Source organism: Euprymna scolopes, chromosome 7 (genome assembly GCF_053919585.1).
Source record: "Euprymna scolopes isolate OS-2025 chromosome 7, ASM5391958v1, whole genome shotgun sequence".
In the NCBI taxonomy this organism is placed as follows: domain Eukaryota; kingdom Metazoa; phylum Mollusca; class Cephalopoda; order Sepiida; family Sepiolidae; genus Euprymna; species Euprymna scolopes.
The window spans coordinates 132,437,528-132,462,283 of record NC_136488.1 but is presented as its reverse complement, the minus strand read 5'-3'; the positions used below and the strand labels follow the sequence as shown (position 1 = coordinate 132,462,283).

The 24,756-nt window shown below is 37.4% G+C and overlaps 1 protein-coding gene across 4 annotated transcripts in view; it reads left to right on the top strand.

Moving 5' to 3' along the window:
• Positions 1-1,675: 1,675 nt before the first annotated feature.
• LOC145279943 (oxysterol-binding protein-related protein 1-like) overlaps positions 1,676-24,756 on the top strand; it is a 493,074-nt gene continuing 469,993 nt past the window's right edge. For all 4 annotated transcript variants that reach the window (XM_080131542.1, XM_080131540.1, XM_080131541.1 and 1 more), the window contains exon 1: positions 1,676-1,894. The gene's annotated coding sequence lies outside the window, so the exon portion shown is untranslated. The remainder of the gene's footprint in view (positions 1,895-24,756) is intronic.

The following is a 24,756-nucleotide window of genomic DNA, read 5'->3' as shown; positions in this document are numbered from 1 at the left end:
ATATATATCGTTTATGAAAAATAACTACACTGTTATAAAGTTCATTCTTCTCTTAATAATCGCTGAAAATTTCGTATTGATCGGATAATTATCTGATTTTTGGTAGATTTTTAAAAAGACGATCCGTCAAAAAGTACTTACCTGCCCCCCACCCCCCAGTTTTGGCGGTGCCCTTAGCTGAATACGATATTAAAAATCACTTTATTGATATTTGTAGGGGACTAGGATATATAAATACCCCAATCCCGTTACAAAAGAATAATGAAATGAATGGGAATTGAAGGAAACAAAGACTCAAGTAATGGATAAGATAAACGTCGTTTATTTGCTGTTGAAAGAAATGAACATTTTAGTTATAACATGTCCGCGCGTATGTAACCAATGTCCGTTGCAGGACTGGTGTTGTAGCAAGAATAGGAAATGTGTTTTCATCTCAAGTTCGGGTCACTATTGTTTGTTCGCACGTGGGAAGAGAAATAAATGTTGTAGGAAAATTGAGAATGGTAGTCCAGCGTGTAGACAACGAGTGGATATTAGAGTTGTCATCAGTTAGTAGTCAGCTACGCGAAGGTGTTCTTAGTGGCCAGTAGTAGATGGAGAGAGAAAGAGGGAGAATGTATACATACAGTCATTAGCTCGTGCCCCATACATAGTAGGAAGTGGGTGTGAGGTGCGCGTGCGCGCGCGCCGAAACGGCTGGGGCTTGTTAGCCCAACCTCTCTAGTTGAGAGTTGGTCCTAAAAAGAGTTAGAAACAGCTTGTCTCCATGTTTTATACTCGCTTCTGGAGTGTCTTTTGCGCATGTGTATTTCCTTAGAAAGCGGAAGTGACGTTGTCCATGTGTGTGTGTTTGTGTTCGCGTGTGTGAGTACATGTGTATACGTAAGCGTGTGTGTATATATACGTGAATGTGAGTGTATGTACGCGAACGTGAATATGTGTATATGTGTGGACGTGGGCGCGTATGTTTGTGTGCGCGTATGTATATGACAGCTTGAAATATGAATGTGTGTTTTGTGTGAGACTTGGAAAGGGCTCGTACATACTTATACACTTATGTTACCCAACTGGCGGGCGTATTGTAACTATTCTGTACTTTCACCTAACAATTTAATACTCAAAAAGATATCATAAAACTTGAAAATACTATTTAAAAAAATAGCACGGTAACATTTCATCACTCTATTTTACATGTTTAATTTCCAAAGGATCGTTTGAATACATTGGTTTAAATTTAAAATGGCGGGTAATTATTTCTAAAAAAAAAAATTAAAAAAATAAGTACTAAAAAATAATGAGCAAGTTAAATTCAAGTTTTATATCTTTTTGTTTATTAAATTGTTAGGTGAAAGTACAGAATAGTTACAATACGCCCGCCAGCCCGGTAACATAAGTGCATAAGTATCAATAAAATGATTTTTAATATCGTATTCAGCTAAATCAATAACAAGCGACATTTGAATGAATGGTTTATTTTATTGATGCTACAGTAAATTTTACGCAGGCGAAACATTGGGAGTCAAAAAAGAGTAAAAGAGTTCCCGTTTTTTTGCTTCAAACAATATATTAAAAAAATCGATTTGTCTTATCTTAATAAGCCCCCCCCCCTAAAAAAAACATAGGAAAAAGTGCGAAAAATAATTTGCACGGTGGGCTAATTTGACTTGTCACCGCTACGAAAAATAAATGTTCGCCTAATTGGTGAGCTAACATCTTCAAGATAGGCGAACTTTTCTTTTTTAAAAATAAATCATTTAGAGTTACTTCCCTTGGCATAATAGATTTCCCCGGTGTAAAAACCCGTGTTGATGTTTTGAGGAATGAAATCCTGACATCTGATTAGGAGAAGGATATTTTACTTGTTCTCTGAACAAAAACGTTTACATCATATCTCGTAAGTAACCTATTTTAAATACATTAATTCTTTCTTTTTTTATTTTTCCTAAAACAGAAAAAACAACAACAAAAAAAAATATTAACGTTGATCTTTAATAATAATGCCCGGAAAAAAAAAACTTTAATCTTTTTAATTTTTTTAAAAAGTTTTCTAAAGTTATGGAAGATAAATACGAACTGATTTTTTAAAACTTGTATTCGTATTAATTATTCGCTTAAAGAAGCCAATATTTTCTTTTTCTCGATAATTGGACCAGTCGTTACACGTTGTCAAATAAACAATGTCGATTATTATTATTTTTTTTTTTTTAGAAATTGTTTGTTTTTCGTTTTTTAACGAAAGAACAAAAAAGGGCGTTTCGTTGAAAAAAAAAAAAAAATTTCGGTTTAACATTTTTCAAACTAATAATTTTTTTAATATAAAACTATTAACAATTTCGATCGGAGATAAACTACATCATATAATTGCACGATGACTTTAAACTTAAAAAAAAGTTAAAGATTTAAAACATACTTTTAAATTATTTTAATATTTGTATTTGCCTGGTGTTCTCCAGGTGGAGACTTATTGGCGAGCTTAAAGAAATATAATTCAAAATACATTCACGGTTATATATATATATATATATATATATATATATATATATATATATATATATATATATTTATTTATTTTTGGTAATTATGCAGAATACGAACCGTGCTATTTGTATATAGGATTTTCAAGTTAAATTCAATTTTTACGGTGTTTGTTGTTTATTAAATTGTTAGGTGAAAGTACAGAATAGTTACAAAACAGCCTCCCCATGTTAAGAATGGGTTTCTAAATAATAACGTTATTATTTCAGCAGTCCTTATTCTGCATGTACCTATTTTTGTATTCGATTAATAAGAAATAAATGAAAAGTAATCGAATATATGTCATAATTACTAATAACTATTGGATCATCAAGGCCAAGAGCCACTCGAGGATAAGGGTGAATGAGACAGGAATGATTGCCAGCCGAAAGATGAGGAATACTATGCGAGTATTAACGTTGATCAATGGTATGAACTGCGTTTAATTGCTTACGGGGTGGTTGGTGACAAGAATTTGTTGACATTGGCTTTGAGAACGACCAAGTTGTATTCAGCAGGGAAACAGTCTCGCGGTAACGTGTTCCAACGATACGAAACCCTTGTAAAGAAACTGTCCATGGAAATTTTCCCTTATACTTTGCACATGAAGGGAGAAAGGAAATACTTTTTTTCGTTTTGGTAGCGAGACGAGTTCTTGCTGTACATTTCTTACAAGGAAGAACTAAAGACTGGAGCTCAGCCGAGCACTTTCTATGAAAATAATGATAGAGTAGAAAGCGACTAGTAACATCTCTTCTGTTAGAAAAGGGCGGGGGAGAGGTTATAATCAAGATTTTCTGCTCTGTTTATCTTCTGGTTTCTGCTCCATACAGAGGGTGACTGTGGCAAGCAAAATATGGTCCTTACTGATTAATGAATATCTTGTTTTCAGATAACATAAAAGCCACCAACCCCTTTCCCCATGTTAAGAATGGCTTTCTTGACCATTTTTAATTAGTCCAAACATATGGACAGTAGAAGCCGGAAGTCAAAAAGAGCAAACCAAACCACCATCTTGACTATAACCAAAAGAGGTTCAAAGAAAGAAGAGATCAACATCGTCCACTACATTTCAAAGTCGATTTTGATACTGTCAAGGTAGGAAAGAGTGCTCAGGCACTTTCCAAATGTGGCAAGACGAGAAACACACAGATAAACAAGATCTTGTCTGATAGTTTTATTAAAGTTGAGATTTAGTTTGTTGGATATCTCTTCTCTTTATTTCAAATTTTTTTAATCTCATTTTGTTTAATCGTATGATATTTCATACATTCCAACTGAGAGATCGTTTTGAAGTTCTAACCATCCCTTTAAGTGCAATTGTTTGTATCTCGCTTGCACTTGGTTCACCGGGTATATTTGCCAGGTAGGGTTTGAAATTTCTTTTTACGAGTTTGGTTGCTCCTATATAATTACTGGAATGATAGAGATCTTCCTAAGATTCCAGTTTCTTTTCATGTCGTACATAAGACCTTGGTATTTCGTTATCTTTTCTCTTTCAGCATTGTTTAACGCAGCGTCATTGGGGGCACTAACTTCTAAGCTTGTTTCTTTCTCTTTCTCGTCCCTATTCACTATGTCACGTGCCTCCATAAGTCATTTTTGTTTTTTTAATATATATATAGGGGTGACCATTATCAAGGCCTGGAGGCCACTCGAGGATAAAGGTCACTGCGTGTACAATAATCAATGGGATAATATAGTAATCGTTAGTAGTGGAAATTTGGTAAATTGGATTACTTAAGGGGACGGTTCATCAAAATTTGTTTACGTCTGACTTGAAAACAATCAAATTGTAGTCAACTGGAAAACAGGAAAACGGAAGAGAGTTCCACAGGCGTTAGTAATGGAGATTTGATAAATTGGATTACTTAAGGGGGCGGTTTATTAGGAATTTGTTTATGTTGGACTTGAAGAACGTCCAAGTTGTAGTCAGGTGGGAAACAGGCAAGTGGCAGAGAATTCCACTGGCATGCAGTTCTAAGAAAGAAGCTTTGTTCATGGAATCTAGGTTTTGATGTAGGCACAGATAAAGAGTGGGGAAGGTTATTGACAGTGGTTTCAGCTAGACGAGTGTTTTTCATGTAAGTTTGGCAAGGGGGGGCATAGATTGGAGCTCAAATGAACACTTGCCATGGAAATAACAATAAAAAAGAGACAAGGTCGCAACGTCTCTTCTGTGGGAAAGAGAAAAGGGCATTCCCCACTAAGCTACAAAGTCTATTTTGAACTCTGTCAAGGTAGGAGAGGCTGCTTCTAGCAGCTCCTGCTCAGATGTGGCAACAGTACTCCATCCTTGGATGTACTTGACTTTTATAGAGAATTGAATCAGCAGTGAGATATCTACTGGAACGGTAGAAGGATCCCACCATTTTTCCAGCGACTTTGGCAACAGACTTGATGTACATGTTCCATTTTAGATCAGGAGTAAAGGTGAAGCCCAGAAGCTTATGTAAAAAACGAATTCTTCATTCATGGCACTTTTTATTTTGGTAAATGTGTGAATACAGAAGGGCTTATACTGTTAAGACCAACTCTTATAATGTTACTAGTATGCTGCTCGGCATTGCCTGGTCGTAGATTATGCTCAAACATGATATTTTAATTTATGCAGATTTCATATTTATTATTAAATAGAGTTAATTTTCTATCGATTATTACATTGTATTCAATAAATAGTAGATTTCAAAGATAAAAAATATATGACTTGCGTGCTATTATATTGTATTCAATATATAGTTGTGATTTCAAACATAAAACCTGTGCTACCAGATCAGGCTGTCTGAAGATATTGGCTTCCTGAGACGAAATGCACCTAACATTGATGCTTTTTAGTAATTTTCTGTATTTTGGAGATGAGGTGTTTTCATTTATTGAGATTGTTGGACTGACTTCCTCATCTTGGTTGTTATAGTCACAACGTTTTGGCCGTTTTGCGCTCCGGCCTTCATCAGGTGTTTTGTATCGAACTGGGGGAACCGTTTGTTAGGAGTCTCGAACCCAACCCTTTATTATTATTACGGGGGTACCGTGTTTGGAGTCCAGCTAGGCTCTGAGACATAGTTGTTGATTCTCTGTTTTTGAATGTTACTTTTCACTGCCTTCGTTCAGGATTGAACTCAACTAACTCAGGTAACTGTAAACTTTGATACAATGTCTAGGATCACTCGGCCATATGTCACTATGATGCTTCCTTTTACAAAACTTAATTATGTTCTGCAAAACCAAAAACAACAATCCACCTTTTCCCCGTTTTCCTTCTTCCCATTTCCCTTTTCTTTTTCTATCTCTCCCATTTCCTGACTGGTTTCCTAATTTAAAATGTGCCAAACATTAATACTGTAATCCTTTTCCCTTTCCCATTGCAAAATTCATTCATGTTCTGCAGGGAACAAAAACGATAAAATCCACTATAAAACAACCAAACCAAACACTATAAACTAGCGATTGAAGATACAAAGAGCTTGAAGAATAAAAACCTTCTGCAAAATAACTGGATGCAACATGAATCCTATTTCCAAAATAACTGGATTCGGCATTAAATAACCCAAAAGGATGATATGCCATAAAACAACCAAACCAATCAAAGATAAAGGAACAAATGACTTGGGTGCCATCAGCTAGAATTGAAACCAAAACATAAACCTCTCCAACATTATTCGTTACTGAGCTAAGTCAGTATGCATATCAAAACTTTAAAAATTAACGTTTTTAAACGTATAAATGCATGTTTAGTCGATTTACGCCGCCAAGTTTTAATTTAAAAAAAATGATGCCCTCTTAGTAGCAATTTTTACTGGTTAAAAAACAAATCAAATTTGTTTAACTGGGCTAAATCCCCTATATACTGAATTTCAAGTCTGTAAACCAAAAATTGACAGCGTAGATAGGTAGAGACTGTTCCACATACATGGACAAGGTCACTTTTATATATATACTAGCAGGCTGCCTGGTGTTTCCTATTGTAAAATATGCTTAACCCTACCAGACCTGAGCTACTAAACCTAATTTACCACTGTGCCTGGCCTCCTGGGCAAAATTGTGAAAAAAAATTTAAACGCGTTAGTAATTTTTTGCCTGTCATCTACCGCCAGTATTCAGCCTTCGTATGCCAGTCCGCCCAACAGGTGGAGCCACCTTGATGCACAGGTACTTTCTGCAGTGGGTGCATCAGAAGCTTGTCCTCACCTTCTTTGGGGGTTGTTTTTTGTAAGATATTTCAGGGTGCTGTCTGTTATATCTCAAGTGTTTCTCCATGCACACAGCACAGGTGTGGTCAGATGAGGTGATTTTTAGCTTTTTAGCTCCTTGACAACACAAAAACATGCGGTCGGAAAAATACTGGTTTAGAAAGTACCGGTATATTGGTAACTCGGTCTGGTAGGGTTAAATATTATATTTTAATTTATCCAGATTTCATATTTATTATTATATTGTACTCAATTTTTTATCGATTATTATTATATTGTACTTAATTTTAATTTTTTTTTTACATGGGAGTCACCACTTATCAAGGCCCGGAGGCCACTCGAGGATAAGGGTTATTGCGTGTACAGTAATCAATGGGATAATGTCGTAGTAATCGTAAGTAATGGAGATTTGATAAATTGGATTACTTAAGGGGGCAGTTTATCAGGAATTTGTTTATGTTGGACTTGAAGACATCCAGGTTGTAGTCAGGTGGGAAACAGGCAAACGGAAGAGAGTTCTGCAAGTGTGCAGTTTTAAGAAAGAAGCTTTGTTCATGAAATCTACATTTTGATTTAGGCACAGTTAAAGAGTGGGGAAAATTATTGACAGTGGTTTCAGTTAATATAGAGTAGTAATTTCAAAAGTAAAAGAAAAAAAAAACATCTTATGACTTGATTGCCATCATGTAGAATTGAAACCAAAGACACAAAGTGTTCCAACCTTGGTCGTGACCATTTGTACTATGCCTTAACACATATAAAAACTAAAAACAAATGTGTATTTGCGCATGCATAGAAGAGCATTTTAAGTTGACTTATGCCTGCCAAGTTTCAGTTTAGCAGCTATTTTTACCAGCTTAAGACCAAATCAAATTTGTTCCACAGGTCCGAAACCCCTAGATATCAAATTTCAAGTCTGCCGACTGAAATTTGACAAAGGTAGAGCCCGTTCCTCAGACAGACAGACAAGGTCACTTTTATATATATATATATATATAAATAGATTTGTAACAACGAAAATGCCACACAAAAGGAAAACAAGATCTTACAAACAAACAATGAAAGGTTTTATGTTACCTATATACTGTTGGGTAAAGTGTCAAAACAGAGAAAGGAATTTTTGTTATTGTTGTAATTGGGCCATTTGATTCAATTACGAAAGGTTCAATTAAGCTAATTGAGTGTACTGCTGGCAGTTCATGCCTAAGAAATACTAAAATATTTCTTATAATAACAGTCTACATAATATAAATCTCACCTCTCTGTTTAAATATATGTCTGTATGTATGTCTGCCTAAAAATTTTGACAGAGGCGACAGACTTTTACGAGATCAGTAACATTTTGAAGCTCGACTCTTCAGATGACAAATATCGAAAAATTGGCCAAAAACATTAATTCCTTCACCGTCAACTGGGTACTTTTCACTTTTTTTGCTGATATTTTCAAAAGTCATCCAGTTTTTCCGATTGCCTAGCCTTAATTTAAACCTTTGTCACTTCCGGATGGGCGATGGACGCAACAGCAAAGACGTCACATTTTTTTTTCACCTTCCTTTCCTTCTTTACGGTACAGGTTCAAGCCTGCCTGCCTGTTACCACTTTGTTTTATTTTGCTCAACGCACACCTCCAAACACTTGGCCAACACCAGGCACCCAGGCTAGTCTATTAAATAAAGGACAAAATGGGCACAAGTGTTTGTGTACGTCCATGAAAAGCATTTCAAATCGGGTTTCTTGCGTTGGTTAGATTCTGCGATAAGTTTTCACATACTTCCCAGATTGTAATATCTCACATTCGCAAACAGACGTCTCTCTCTTTCTTTTTGATTGAGTTAAACAAAATTCCCACCGTGCCGTTGTCTCCAGTGTTTGTTTGTTTTCTCCGTATATATAAAGCGAAACTATTGAAACGTAATCGCTTCGCCTTCAGGCCTAGTAGTATCTGTTCTGTAATTGGGCCTTGGTCAATGTAGGGGAAACCCTTCATACTGAGGCAATTACTATTTATTTGGATATTGCCAGAGTGCCCCTTTTTTTGGCCTAGTTGCTTTTCCTCCACATTAAAAACGACCATGTGTCTAATTTGCTTTCGCGGGACGTTTAAAAGCAACGCCTTTTCTATAAGTCATCTTTTATTTTTGATTGACTACGTTAAATTTGAATGATTTAGACTTCCAGTTGCGTCATGGAGTAGCGGTAAGTCCTCAGATTTTCTTTCACTTTCTTTTCCGCCTTCGCATTTCGGGTTCGAGCCTGCCTACCTTCTACCACTTTTTTTTTTTTTTTTTTTTTTTTTTGCTCAACACACACCTACAAGCACCCGGGCAACGCTAGGCACCCAGGCTAGTTTTGTAAAGAAGTAAATTCTCGTTGTCATCATCATCATCAGTTTAATGTCTGCTTTACATGCTGGTATGCATTGGATTGCTTTAAGAAATTGACTAATCTCTCTCTGGTCAGGTCATTATCTTCTCTCTCTGTCTATCTCTCTGTTTTTGTTTTCCTCTCTCTCTCAAGTTCATTTTTATAACTTCCTCTCATGTTTTCCTTGGCCTTCTCACATAAACTGAATCTGATTCTTCAACTGTTCTACATCTACGGACTTTAGAATTCTCATCCATTCTTTCAACATGGCCATACCATCAAAATAACATTTCTGGCGCTTTTTTATTTTCAAAGAAAGCGTTCCAGACAAGTCAGTTGATGTAAAAAAAAAAAAAAGAAAAAAAAAAAGCTAACAAGAATGAAATATGATTATCACAAAGACGGCAGATGCCAATTGGCTGGCCTTACTCTTGAAAGCACCAAGGTTATAAGTAGGAGGGAAAACAGTCAGCAGGAAGAGAGTTCAAGCCTGCAGTTTGTGGAAAGTAACTACCGAAATAGGAAACTGTATTATAATGAGGTATCAAAGCAACAAATTGACCACTAGACCAGCTAGTCAAACGAGCTGGAGCAAAGGAAGCAGGGAATAGATCAGACAGTTCTAACGTGCCATAATAGTATTTGTAGAAAAAGACTGAGACCAGCAACATCACGTCTGTGAGAGAAAGGTTGCAGAGAAGAAGAAAGAGTGGGGTGGGGTGGGGTGGGGCAATCAAATAATAGGTATGCTTCTGCAATTTATCAAGAACCCTCAAATGGGACATAGATTCACCAGCCCAAATATGACAAGAGTACTCCATGCATGGTCTGATAGCAGATTTCTAGAGAATAGCCTCAAGTGTGAGAAAAATGTTTAGGCGATAGAGAAACCTGGCCTCATGAGAAACAAAAAGAACAAGCAAGAAAGTTTATCGGTTGCTGAAAGTCTACGAGAACTTTATCTTTTGGAAAAAAATAGCTGATGACACCCAAGTCATCTATATATTTTTAGTTTTGATCTCACTACTATATATTAGGTTCAATATAATAATCGATAGAGAATTGTCTTTATAATCATAAATCTGTAATCTGCATGAATTAAAATATCATATTTAAGCGTACCTTACGACTGGGTAACGCCAGACGGCCTACTCATGTTTCATATTTTAAAAAATTCTGTATACATGGTTATTTTTTTTAGTCTCTTTCTTGTACAGTAAAGAGAATTAAGATCTTCAATGCGAGTTTAAGGTTTAAGTTTTTTTTGGTCCCCCGACAAAAGGAGGGTGGACCTGTAAATTCACCGTTGTCCGTTCGTCTGTTCGCACTTTTCTCCATAACTACGCCTTGGAATTTTTGCACAAACCTTAAACATAATATGAATAAAAAAGTAACAGAACAGATTTTCCGAGAAAACTCTAGGGGTGCCTTTCGGGTTAAAATGGCTAAAATTAACACTTTTGTGCTTATTAAAAAAAATTGATGCCTGGGATGTTTATAAAATCTTTTGAAAAGTTGTAACTAACTGATTTCTATATAATTTTGTTTGTCTATACATCGCGATAATTCTTAGATGTACCCCAGGGGCTCTTTTAGTGCTAATAAAAACACTCCATTTTTGGAACTATTTTACCATATTTGTCCAAAAATTTCTGTGTATGTCTATTTAGCAGTTTTGCATGGTGCTGAACTCAAATTTAAATATGTTAAGATCTGGGGGACTTTTGGGGCTAAATAGGGGGTGGGCAAATGATGGACTTAGTCATTTCTTTTTTGGATGGTGCAGAACTCCAATTTACATATGTTAAGGCTTAAAACTACACTGTTCATTTTCACCAGGATTTGATGTCCCATGGGGACTTTAGGGGCTAAATGGGGGGGGGGGGGGCAATGCTGAACGTTGCCATTTTTTTATGCCTCGTTCACTGTGCACTCACGAGGGGGGGCATGCACGCTTCACTTGTTTTAGAAAGAAATACTCACATGTGTGAAAAAGAGGGAAAGATATATATGTGTAGAGAGAGAGAGAGAGAGAGAGAAAGAGACTAGTATTCTCTTAACTAATTAGTTAACTATTTTATTAAGAATAAGTGGGTGGACACAGTCAACAGAGATCTTAGTGGGCATTTCACTCTTCGCAATTATCAAAGTTTTCCTTTCAGTTATTATGGCGTTATTAGCAATCTGTTTTACACAGCTTCCATAGGCCAGACTAATCTGAAAAATGTGTTTCTTTAACCTAGATATCCGTGACATTATGTTCGCTGACATCGCTTTTTTTTTACTCTTCTTTGACCCAGTACTTTGAGGTTGTCTTTTTCTGTTATCTTTCATAGGAGACTGGTTTATTTCCCAAACTTTGTCTCACTTTAACTCTTTTAGTCCTGTAACGGAGTGCAGGATTGCATATAGAAGCAGCAGCTGTAAGAAAAAAAGGAAGAAAAAGATTATATAAAGAGAAAAACATGGACCCTTGATTTCAGAAATAGACGTGTGACACACTTGGGCGGAGAGTGATAGTGAAAGGCGTGTCCTAAACATGGCCGGACAAAGGCAGAATGCCATGTGTTCAACACTGCAGAGTCTTGTTAAGCACATTGGCGTACAAGAAGACTTTTGAACAAGAAGCAGGGCATTATTCTGGAAGTACCTGTAAATGAATGTCTGTTTACAATGGACTTGAAGGCGACCATATTGTAGTCAGCTGGAAAGCAGGAAGACAAAAGAGAGTTCCACAGGCGTGCAGTTCTAAGAAAGAAGGTTTGTTCATGGAATCTGCATTTAAGTTTATGCACGCATAATGTTTTTTGTGAAAGTCAAGCAAGGGGGGATCATAGATTGGAACTCAGACGAGTACTTGCCATGAAAATAACGATAAAGCAGAGACATGCTCGCAATGTCTCTTCTGTGGGAAAGAGGTTGCCAGGAAGAGAAAAGGGCATCCCCCACTAGGCTACAAAGTCTATTTTGAACTCTGTCAAGGCAGGATAAGATCCTTCTAGCTGCTCCCGCCCAGATGTGGCAACAGTACTCCAGCGTTGGACATATTTGGTAGAGAATTGCATCAGCAGTGAGATATCTATTGGAGTGGTAGAACAATCCCACCATTTTTCCAACAGCCTTGGCAACAGATTTAATGTATGTGTTCCATTTCAGATCAGGAGTAAAGGTCAAGCTCAGAAGCTTATCAAAACATGGAGCCTCCCCAAGACAATAGCCATTCATTTCAATTGATGCCAGACAGGGATCAAAGTGTTGATGATGTAAAGATAGAAGCTTAGTTTTAGATGCATTAAAATTAACCGGCCACCTCTTTCCCCATTGCACCACGTGATCACGATCAGAGGAGAGAGAATCAGAGAGAACTTGGTCGTTTACAACCTTTGAAGTATTGCCATAGATGGTAGTGTCATCATTATAAATGTCTACAAATGATCTTAGGATGTGATTTGGAAGATCATTGATGTAGATCAGAAAGAGAGTCAGGCCCAAAATGGACCCCCTGAGGGACTCCAGCATTAATACTGTGAGCTTCGAATTTCTGCCCATCAACCACTACTCTTATGAACCTATCAGATAAATGATTTAATAATTTAAGACATTTCCAGCTATACTGAAGATTTTGTGGAGTAGACCATTATGCTATACCCTATCAAAGGCCTTTGATATGTCAAGAGCAATTGCCCTAGAAAGGAAGCCTCTCTCAAGAGATTTGTTAATCCTATGAGATATGACTGTTAGCACATCTGCTGTAGATCTAGCAGAACGGACCATGAACATAGTTTAGGGCAAGTTGTAAGAAAGAGGTCTAGGAGACTTGCATACTGACCATCACTGTTGGGCACATGGGTGGGTTCGTGAATAATCTGAGTTAAGTCATAAGCAACAGAGAAATCATGACAGAACCTCCCCTCATCATCTGCCATGTTTAAGTGGGCTAACCATTCCACATTGTGAACATTGAAGACACCACAGATGTGAATATTAGCCGAAGGATGAGCAGACAGGATGTGATCAATTTTCTTGGATATGTTCTTAAAGATAGTAACTCCACTGTTATGGAGCAATAAACAGCAAATATAAATACAGTAGTGTGAGCAAGTGCAACCCGGAATCACATATAGGGCAATTTAGACTCTTCTCTGGAGATGTCCCTACTATTGGATTGTGTAGTGGACTTTCGGTCAGCGTTCAAGTTGTGGATAACTTGGCAAAGACTAAAGTTACCTCTCATGAAAGAGGAGAACTATTTATGGCACAATGGGAGATTCCATTGTGCACACATGGGCCAGTCTATTTTTTGGATTATGATTGGCTGAATCACCTGATTGGATATGCTTGTACATAAATACAAGCCCTCAGTCCAGCTCAATCTGGTGTCAGTCTTGTGCATAAGCTGGACCCTTGGTAAGTGTTGCTGCTATTATTATTATTATTATTGTTGTTGTTGTGTGTTATTGACTACTACAGTTCTTTTGATTATTCTACACCTACCAATATAATGATAAGCCATCTCTGATATAGGCACATATTCCATGGCAATCTTGGGGGTCAGATTTCAAAATGCTAAATTCGAATATCCTTTAATTACGAACTCATCTAAAGAAATAGTGGGTCCAATGCCAGTTTCGCTTAGGAAGAATAGGTTTCATTTGGTTTGGTCTTCTATAATTGGATTTTAACCTCTAAAAGGTTGGAACGTAGACCACTGATGTTGGAGAAGGAGACCTAGTAGTGAGGGTCTATGTTGGAAGTTGGAGTTCTGGGTTTAATCTTATAGTCTTTCTGGCCACTATTAAGTCTTAAGCGACAGTGGATACCCTCTTTAAAGATGGCAGCATCGGTGTGGTAGGGGATTGTGCCGCAAGGGTTGCACAATCCCCTATCACACGTTTCCTGAGTTAGCATTTGCTTGATTCCAGTGACAAGAAGTCAAGGACGACTGGAAACAATGTCAAAATAAGTAGAGAACACTTTAATACTAGTCAGGCTCAATATTGCTTAACTTTGGTTATGTAACACAAGCCAGTGTGTCTACATGATTATGCCAAATCACATCATTTAATTTACCTTGTGACTAAATCTCTTATTTCTACAGGTTAAAATAATGTGCATTTTAATGGAATGTGTTCCGATGAACTTATTGCATTTGTATCTACTCGATGACCATATCCTCGACAAATCTCGTCAAGCAGCAAAATTCCACCTCTTCACTGTAGAGATCTTTGAATGCCAGAAAATCTTCTATTCTAATAGCTTCTTCTCTCGAAGTGCTAGACTTTGGAATCTCCTCCCGGCTTCCTGCTTCCCAAAGTTTAAATGTAATGTGAACAGACATCTTGCTCATCTCCTTACGAAGTCGTCTATAGACATGGCTCAAAATAGTAGCCCTTGTGTCCAAGTGACAAAATGTTTTGTTTGACCTGAAAAAGAGTAAAAAAAAAAAAAAAATGTTGTTTTAATGGCAGCTATCTTAAAGCTACAAAGTTCAATATAACTTTAATATTTTTATGAAATCCGAATTGCTGATGAGGTAATTAGTGAGTAACATTTTTAGTAAGTGAACAAAAGTGAGGTAGAAAGTGTCCAATTGGTGATGGCTTTCTATTTTGTTGTTAAGCTATTACTCCTGTCGTTAGCGTAAAGATTTTAATTAAAATATGAGAGCATGATTGATTGGTTTTGTAACGTGTTTATTTAGTTCAGCTTGAGACCTTGCAATAACCCTCACCCTGCCAAAAATAATTACAAGCCAAACAAATAAATTTAAACTGTTTATAGGGGGAGGAGATGCAGTGCTTGTAAAGATCGAGCCCCATGGTGGACAGTGTTGACTCGTTTATTTTATATCTATAATATAAAGCTGAACGTCTGTGTGTGTGTCTGGTCACGAATAGGCTCCTATATGGTTGACTATTATAGAAAACTGATCACATATAATGATAGAAGATTATCGAGACACAGGAATGGGTATGTTTGATCTGGCATGATGATGATTCATTAAAATTGTGGGGTCTACGTACGCGCCTGATCCACAAAGTATGGAAATAAAAATTTAAAAAAAAACGTTTACAAGTGTTTTTGATATAGATGTACATAATAATATTTTGATAAGTATGTTTTAACTTAAATAGGGATAGTATAATAAAATTGTGGGGTCTGCGTTCGCACCTGGCCTCCATAGAATGGAAATAGGCACAAACTTTAATAAAATATTTTATATCTGCGTAAGTATAGTTTGATAATTACATTTCAGTTTGAAGAAATATGGTATAATAAAATTATGGGGTGTTCGTTTGTGCCTGACCTCCATAGAATGGAAATATGTCACAAAGTTTAACAAGGTTTTTTAATATAGATCCATAGAATATTGTAATAAGTGTTTCAGTGTGAACAGGTATGGTATAATAAATTATGGGGTTTATCTATTTTATTTTTACTTTCGTCATATTTTGCTTTGGTTTTGATACCCCCAAATTCGAAGCTATCTCATTACAACTCTTCCTTTTCATAACCTATCATCTATAAATATAAAAGCGAAAATGTATGTATGTATGTATGTGTGTTTGCTTTTCTGTATGTCTACAAAAGGCTTCTTTCAGAGAAGCAGTCGCTCGCCTAACAACTTTTTAAAACTTTTTATATCACGTGTAAATCGTAATATCTCAGAGTTGTCAACGGAGCTCGCCTGTCTATTTAATTTGCTCGACTTCGGGAAGATAAATATCCAACAGTTTTCGCTCGCCGCATGTGAATTAAGCCTTTTCCTATAATTAATTCTGGCGGCATTTTTCCAGTTTCTCCCTACCCCCGCGTTCTGCAGTAAATGAAATGCTACTCCGCAGTCAACAGTTGACCTCATTAAGTCATTAAATAAATTCAAATGCATTTCCGCTGGTATGTTGCAGTGGTGCAATCGTTAACGTTGCATGCTTTTTTTTCACACTTTAATTTACAATTTTGCCTCAAGGGTTCCGGTTCGATCCTCATACTTACCTACCAAAACATTTTTTTTTATTTTAACCCCCGCCCCCCCCGGAGTTTTTATTTACCCAAAACCACACACACCTCCAAACACCCGGGCAACGCCAGGTACCCCTCACTAGTACTTTCATAAATCAGAGTCCATTTTCTGTAGGCTGTTTTTGAACCTAGTCAACGACGGGTACTTTTGCTAGTATATATATATATATATATATATATATATATATATATATATATATATATATATATAAAATTAGGACTATCCACTTATCTTGTGCTTCCTTTTTTAAAATTAAATATGTTTTTAACTCTTTTTCAAGATGTCTTTTAACATGTTTTATTAATCATTTGTTCATATATGTATATATATATATATATATATATATATATATAAATGTTATTTTTTTATGTTATTGCTGTTTACCACATTGAGCTCTCATACCCGGATTTCCTCCTGGAATTATTCCATTATAACACATATATATATATATATATATATATATATATATATATATATATATATTGTGAGATATTATCCCACCTTGGTTTTGTCCTTGGCAGAATGAAAGAAAGTAATCAGAAATCACAACAGGCTCACCTTTAAACTTCAGCATAAATTTTATTAAAGTGAAAAAGATCCAAATTGCAAAAGATGTGCCATCTTTAACTTTCTGTTAAACAGAGCTGGTAACACCCGTATGGGTCGTAGTTCACGGTTTATCTTTGCATTTGCAGGACCCAAGACTCCACGCTGTTCAAAGAATAATTGCAACAAGTCGACAAGTTAAGTGATGCCTTCCAAGGATGAATGCTGTGAGTCCAGTAGTCATCATGGAGTTCACCGTGAATAACCGTCCAAATAGTGGACAAAGGGCAGGTCAAAATGTAGACCTTAAAATCGTCTCAGAGAGACATCATATAAGTAATGATGAAAGTCAATCAAATCGTAGAGCACAACGGTGTGCGAAGATTATAATATTTCGCCCGACATAAGGGCATTGGTGTTTGCAAATGATGATAACATCTCGCCCTACATTAGAGCATTAATACGTTCTAAAGGGAAAAAAGGGTTTGAGGCTCCATGCCTCGGATAAAGGAGATGAGTTTTCACATCCATTCGACTTGCTGTCTTTTTGAAAACTGGCGCAACCTGAATGATAAAAATAGCACCAAAATACGACTCAGCAGTTAATAGCAACAATCAATCTGATAGGTCCAAATGAAATTGTGGGCGGTCAAACCGACCAATGAAAAGCCTGCTTATTTCTGCAGAATTTCTTACATGGCTCGTTTAAATCTGATTTCGAGTTAGGATGCTAGCAGAAAGACAATGACACAAAAAGAAAAACAAGGTCCAGAAATAGGGGGGGGGGACGGAGGAAATAAAAAAAAACCTTCCTAATTTTTTTATAAGGTTAAATTTTTTTTTTGACAAAGTGCAGTATAATTAACAATGAAAAAAGTAAGGAAAAAAAATTAACGATTACGAAATCATAGGAAATTTGGTATTCTATCAACCAGTATAGTTTTAAACTTTTAAAACTGTTTGTAAGTTTCAAAATTTGTTTTGTTACTTTCATGATTTTGTCAATCAAAAATGGCGGTCAATTTTTATTTATTTATTTTTTTTGAGGTGGTCACTAATTTCCGGTTTAAAATTTAAAAGATTAAAAAAGGAAAAAAAAAAGAAGTTTACTCTATCTGCAGCCCCCACCCTTACCCCGGATTTTTTTTTCACTTCAAACAAGGCACAGTGCCACTTTGATGTAAGGGGCTACTATTTGGGAGAAAATCTACAGGGTAACTATGTAGGGAGTTGAGAAGCAACATGTCTGTCCACACTAAACTTGAACTTCTGCATACCTATACAGTTAGGTAAGCAGGAACCCGAGAGGGAATTCCAAAGTTTAGTAGTTCAAGGTAAGAAATTATTATGAGCATGCTTTCTGACATCTAGGGATCTCTATTGTGAAGGGGTGGGATTTTGTTGGATTAGTCGGTGGTATTTATGTTGAGTTGGTACAAGTGCTTTGAGTTCGTTGGAGCACATACCATTAAAACACTTGTAAAATAGACACAGGGACACAACATTTGGAGTGGTCAGAGTTAGGTGGATGTATATATATAACAGAGTATGTATGGTGGCTATATGCAAATTCTGAGCTGTGAGCAAAATAACATCATCGTAAGGAAAAAGAAAGATTATAAAAAGGAGAGAGGTCATTAAAGGAAGACACTCACATTAGAGATGTGGGTGACGTCACGGCCGTAACGAGAAGTCACGTGTGGCAGGAGAATGAAGAAATAAATATCATTGTTACAAAAAAAAAGGTGTCGAGTTATTACTTGTCTTATGTTCCTTTGCGACTGAGTCTACAACGTGTTGGATCTACGTGTGTAATGTTATAGATAGTGTGGGGTACTTAGTTATCTCCCACTGCAAGAACTGTGACATCAGGGTTGGAAAGTGGGATTAAGAAGTCAGTGCCCCAGGGGAGGGGCACTCTGACCTGCAGAAAGTGGCCGGGCAGCCTCATTGACATGCCCCGGTGAGGGCGCTCTCCCTCGACCCAAGACTGCACCATAATAAACAAAGTATCTGACAGCATAGACACAGCACTCTCCTTCGACACTAGCGCCCAAGTACATGTATTTGGCGACTTTAATGTCCATCACAAAAACTGGCTTGGATTCTCTACTTACACAGATGCAGCAGGCAGCGCAACTCATAGCTTCTCTGTATCTCACTCCCTATCGCAAATTGTTACTTTTCCAACCCGCTTCCCTGATCAGGAAGAACAACACGCATCACTCTATTAGATCTGTTTTTGACCACAGTTCCTGATGATTGTGTAACGAAAGCCGACAGCCCACTTGGGAACGCTGATCATGCGGTGATAATGGTTGAAATCGCCCTAAACTCTAGACCCAAAACTGAAGAGCCAGTGCTCAAAACAACGAGATATTATAAAAAGGCTGACTGGGAACCCATCAGAGATCTTATCAGAGACGCCCCATGGGGAAATATTTTTCTCTTCCTGCTGAACAGTGTGCAACCGAGACCACTGAATGGTTCAAAACTGCAATCGAAGCGCATGTTCCCATGCGGAAATTCTATAGCAAGCCCCACTCTCCCCAATGATTTACTTCGACTTGCGCAACTGCCATTGCTCAAAGGCAGCATGCATTCCGCAGGTTTAACCGACATAAGTCCAGTTCAAACAGACGGAAGTACATAGAAGCTAGAAGTAACGTTAAGAAAGAAATAGCGACAGCTAAGATGGAATTTATGGAAACCACTAAAAAACGCATCGAAGCACAAAAACTAGGAACTCGTGACTTCTGGAAAATCTACAACAGTGTAGTAAATAATGGGCAATCAACAATTCCCCCACTAACCAACAATCAATAGGTTCTTTGCTCAGCAACCGAGAAGGCTAACATGCTTGCCAGTCGGTTTGCCTCAAACTCCACACTGGACCCTCTAAACCACCCCCTACCTCAATTTCCTATGCGGACAGACACCACGCTAGACGATCTGATAATCACCCCTGCTCAGGTGCATGATATCATAAAAAACCTTGACACTTCCAAAGCATGTGGACCCGACCTCATCCCAGCTGTGCTATTAAAAAAGTGCTCAGCCGAAGTAGCTCCAGTTCTCTCCAAACTCTACAACAAATGCCTTAATGAATCTTGCTTTCCGGGCTGTTGGAAAACTGCTTCTGTTGTACCGTACCAGTATTCAAGAATTCTGGCGAAAGAACTGACCCATTAAATTATCGCCCTATTAGCCTCCTCCCACTTTTTGCCAAAATATTTGAGACCTTAATTAACCATGCTCTAGTCCAGCACCTTACAGATGCTAAACTTCTGACCGACCAACAATATGGATTTAGACAAGCCCGTTCCACGGCAGACATCCTCACTGTAATCTCTGAACGCATATACCATTCACTGGACAAAGCGGGAGAGGGCAGAGCGGTAGCTCTAGATATATCTAAGGCTTTTGACAGGGTATGGCATGAGGGTCTCCTCAGGAAGATTAGATCATACGGTATCACTGGTAGAATACTTAACATAATTAAATCCTTCTTAGATAAGAGAAAAATCCAGGTTGTCCTCGACGGTCGTACATCTAAACAATATGATATAAATACGGGAGTGCCCCAGGGATCTATCCTTGGACCTCTGCTGTTCCTGATATTCATAAATGACCTCCCCGACAAAATTGCCTCTGAGATGGGTATATATGCTGATGACACCACACTCTATAGCAGGCACGACAGGAAAACAAATGAACATATATCTAAAGTAATGGCAGAAACACTAGAGGATGACCTGCAATCTGTAGTGGAATGGGGACAAAAATGGATGGTAAGGTTCAATGCCGCCAAGACAAAACTGGTTTCATTCAATAATTACAAGAAACCTTCTCTACCACCTATAGCAATGGCCAACGACTCTTTATCTGAGAGTACGTCTCTCAAGCTCCTTGGCCTAATGTTCACAGGAAACATGAGTTGGAACAATTACATCGAGGGCATTGCCAGGGCCGCTGCGAGGAAGGTGGGCTCTCTCTACCGTGCTAGAAAACTTCTAACACCTGAAAGTATCCTGTACCTCTATAAGGCCACTATTCGCCCATGTATGGAGTATTGCTGTCATATTTGGGCTGGTGCATCGGCTACTAGTCTCTCGCTCCTTGACAGGGTTCAAAAGAGAGTCGCAAATCTGATAGGCCCTAAACTGGCATCTAAGCTTCAGCCTCTGTCCCATCGTCGAAACGTTGCATCCCTCTGCCTATTCTACAAGTATTATAATGGTGAATGCTCTGAAGAACTGCAAGCACTTGTGCCCCCACGACGTGAACACCCTCGACAGACCCGACAAGCTGCAAAATCCCACCCCCACACTGTAGAGATCCCTAGATGTAAAAGATCTTTCTACTCCAGTAGTTTCTTCCCCAGAACTGCTAGACTTTGGAATTCCATTCCAGGTCACTGCTTCCCCAACTGTACTGACATGCATAAGTTCAAGTGCAACGTGAACCAACATCTCGCTGCCCTAATCCCTACATAGTACCCCAGTAGATGTTTCCCCTGATAGTAGCCCCCTACACCAAAGTGGCAATGTGCCTTGTTTGGGGTGAAAATGTAAAAAAAAAAAAAATAAATAAAAAAAAATAGACGAACTCCTTCTCAAAGAGAGAGAAAGCAAAATCGACAGAGACTGGTTTACAAGGGATTACAGTTACGGTCAAATATCTGTTGATTTGGGAAAATACCTGTGCTTCCACGCAAAAGTATTTGTTTGGACCCTGTCTGATAGCGAGAGATTAGTGATAGATGAATCAGCCCAGATGTGGCAACAATACTCCATGCATGGGCGAATGGTGATTTTGTAGCGATACAGGATACTCATATGTGCGAATAATTTTCTAGCACGATAGAGAGATTCCACCTTAAGTGGTGCCATTAGCCCAATTTTTAAATATGAGCTGTTTTGTTGATAATATAGGTGTGATAAGTGAAGAAACCTTTGAGATTAATTTAGATTATCAGGACTTTATCTTGTCAGATTATCTATTATTCCTCTTCTATTTTACTTACCTGGGTAACCTCATTGCCCGGGTGTTTGAAGGTGTGTGTTGATGGGGCTTCGATATGATACTAAGTTTGTGAATTTTCGTGGTGTCTGTCGAAAGTTTTTAGCAGACACACAAACATACATGCACACATACATACATTTTCGCTTTTATATATATATATATAGATTATCTTACTTGTGTTTCCGTTATTTTTTTTTTTTTTTTTTTTTTTTTTTTTTTTTTTGCTGTGCTGGTTCCCTGTTTCGTATGATTGTGTTTCCTCTTATGATATCACTGTATATTTTCATAACCTTTATTGTCCTGTAGGAGAAACATACTAAACTAAATACTATGAGCACACAGAATAAGGTGAAAATATGACCAAATACTTATTATTTAACAAACATAAAGTGGACTTAAAACACACCATAAAAGAATATACAATAAGAGAGCTTGTTATGACCATGCGTGGTTGTCTCTACCGTACATGGTAAATTTCGAATCTAAGACAGAGTTCCTTTATATTCAAACAAGTGGAATCCTGTCCAACATGGTGAACACCGTACTGTCTCATATATATATATATATATATATATATTACATAGGTTCTTTATAACTTATGCTAATTAGACAAACTCAATTGGCAAAATCGGTATAGTTTCTGTATTTATTACTCTCACCTAGGCGGAGGTTATATTTTTGATTGAGTTTGTTTTGTTATTTTTTTCTGTTTGTGTTACAAGCTACTGTTCACATCACTTGACCAATTGTCACCAAACTTGGCCAAAGTATTGGGCATGGTCTAACTGAAAACTGATTTAATTTTGGGATATCTAGGTTAGAGTTCAAGGTTACAGAAAAAGTGAAAGTCGGTTATGGAAGTCATAGTTTTTGGCAATAATTTTGATTCTGTTGAGTATAAAAACTTAGTACTTGGCCCATGTTGTAACCAATGAAGCCCTGTATCTAATATGACCTTGATCTTGAAAAGTTCGGTTATGGTCCAAATTTTAACAGAATTTCAACCTCTGCTTTTTCAGAATTTTGTATCTGAATCTGGTTCTTTTTGATAGCAGTAGAAATCATGTAAAATTTTAGTTTGATTGAATAAATAGTTTTTGAGTTATCAACGTTTCCATAGCATAACTTTGGGAATAGTTCATACAATATGAAGAAGTAAGGCGATCTGGCAGTAACCGCAAACATGCAAATTGTGGGAAGGGGGAAGAGAACCCAATCATATTTGTAGTTCTTATTTCCTAGTACTAGGACTTATACATGAGTCTTTGAGGGCATCAAACAGTTGGATCCTGAACATCACCAGATCTCTGCACATCACTGGCTGACCGGGATATTCATACAACTGGGAACCGCTTTAATCTTCCCTAGAAACTTCTTCCTCTGGAGGAAGCCAGCTCAATCAACCTAACCATGTTGAAGGTCTTGTCAAACGAAGAAGGAGAGCAGTTAGTTATATAATTAAAGTTCTGTTCTTTTGTTGGCTTTGTAAAGTCATAAATTCAAATCCATTGTCGATGACAACTATTTGATGTGTGATAAACTTGTCGAATGTGATTTTTAGTTTGGCTGTCGTCATTCTGCGTAAATCAGAGTATCCTGTCATGGCGTCTATTATGATTTTTCCGTAGAGGTGAAAGATGCATGTTCCTATTTTTGTTTGTAGATTGACACGTATTTTATGATTTAATTGACTTTGCGCTGGTGAAAGACAGCACCTTTATTGAAGTTGTGTTAACAATGACTGTGACGTCACCAAATGACCTTACTGACTGTCATATTTTTTTATTTTATTGTTATTTTAGCTCGGTTAGCTCCCAGAAATCAAAGGGGTCTCTAACAGGGCCTAATGATATTTTTGCTTCTACTCGTATTTACCCTAAACAAAGCGCATTGCTACTGAGGGCTCACAGATACAGGGACACTCTAAGTAGGGAGCTGAGTAGCGAGATGTTTGTTCAGATTACATTCAAACTTCTGCGTGTTAGTACAGCTGGGCAAGCAGGCAACAGGGAGGGAATTCCAAAGTTGAACAGTTCAAGGAAAGAAACTATTAGAGTAGAAGGCTCTCTCTTACATGAAGGCATGGGATTTTGCTGCTTACATTAAGGGGGAACCAATGTTATAAGTTTGTCAGAGCACTTCAATTCAACTACTTGTAAAACAGACTCAAGGGGTGCGACATTGTGGTGATAGGACAGGGGGTGGAACTTGTTTGACAGTGCGGATCATATTAGATTGAAAATATTTTTTTTTAACACACACATAGAGAGAGAGAGAGAGAGAGAGAGAGAGAGAGAGAGAGAGAGAGAGAGAGAGATTAGTAGTTCATGTACCGGCCCATCTGTAGCTACAATACTCCATGCATGGATGGATGGATGGTGGCTTTGAAGAGATATAACTGTCAGGTGTAAGTATTTTTCTAAAATGGTAGAGAGAGCTCACCTTATTTGCAGCAGCCTTGTTAATGTCTTCTATGTATGTGTTCCAATTCATGTTACCTAAGAATGTTTGGCCTAGGAGTTTGAATGATGAACTCTCAGCTAGAATATTATCATCCAATCAGTGGCTGGAAAGGTTATCTACTTGATTTCTTTATGCAATGCATAGATATATAAGTGCTCATTTAAGGTTCTCCCCTACATCTTCAGCCTTGAGTTTGTAAAGCAATGAAGAATATTAATTTTTCTTGACCATTTAAGTATATAATAGTGTATTTTTTCATGTGGCCTTTCTCTTGGCATTGCCAGAGTTTGGAACAAGAATTCTTCTGGTCTGGTAGAGTATCCAGCTTAATGCTGTTACTTGAATTAACTGCCAGCTTTTTTACCTAAAATCAAACATTGATGCTATTATTATTTTTTTTTACAAGGTAGTTACCACTTATCAAGGCCCAGAAGCCACTCAGGGATAAGGGTTATTGGGTGTACAGTAATCAATGGGATGGTATCATAGTAATCGTTAGTATTGGAGATTTGATAAAGTGTCTTACTTAAGGGGGCGGTTCATCAGGAATGATGTTATTTTCTTTTTCTTCCCTTTGCAAAACTCAGTCATCTAATCTAATATATAAAAGGGAAAATGTGTGCATGTGTG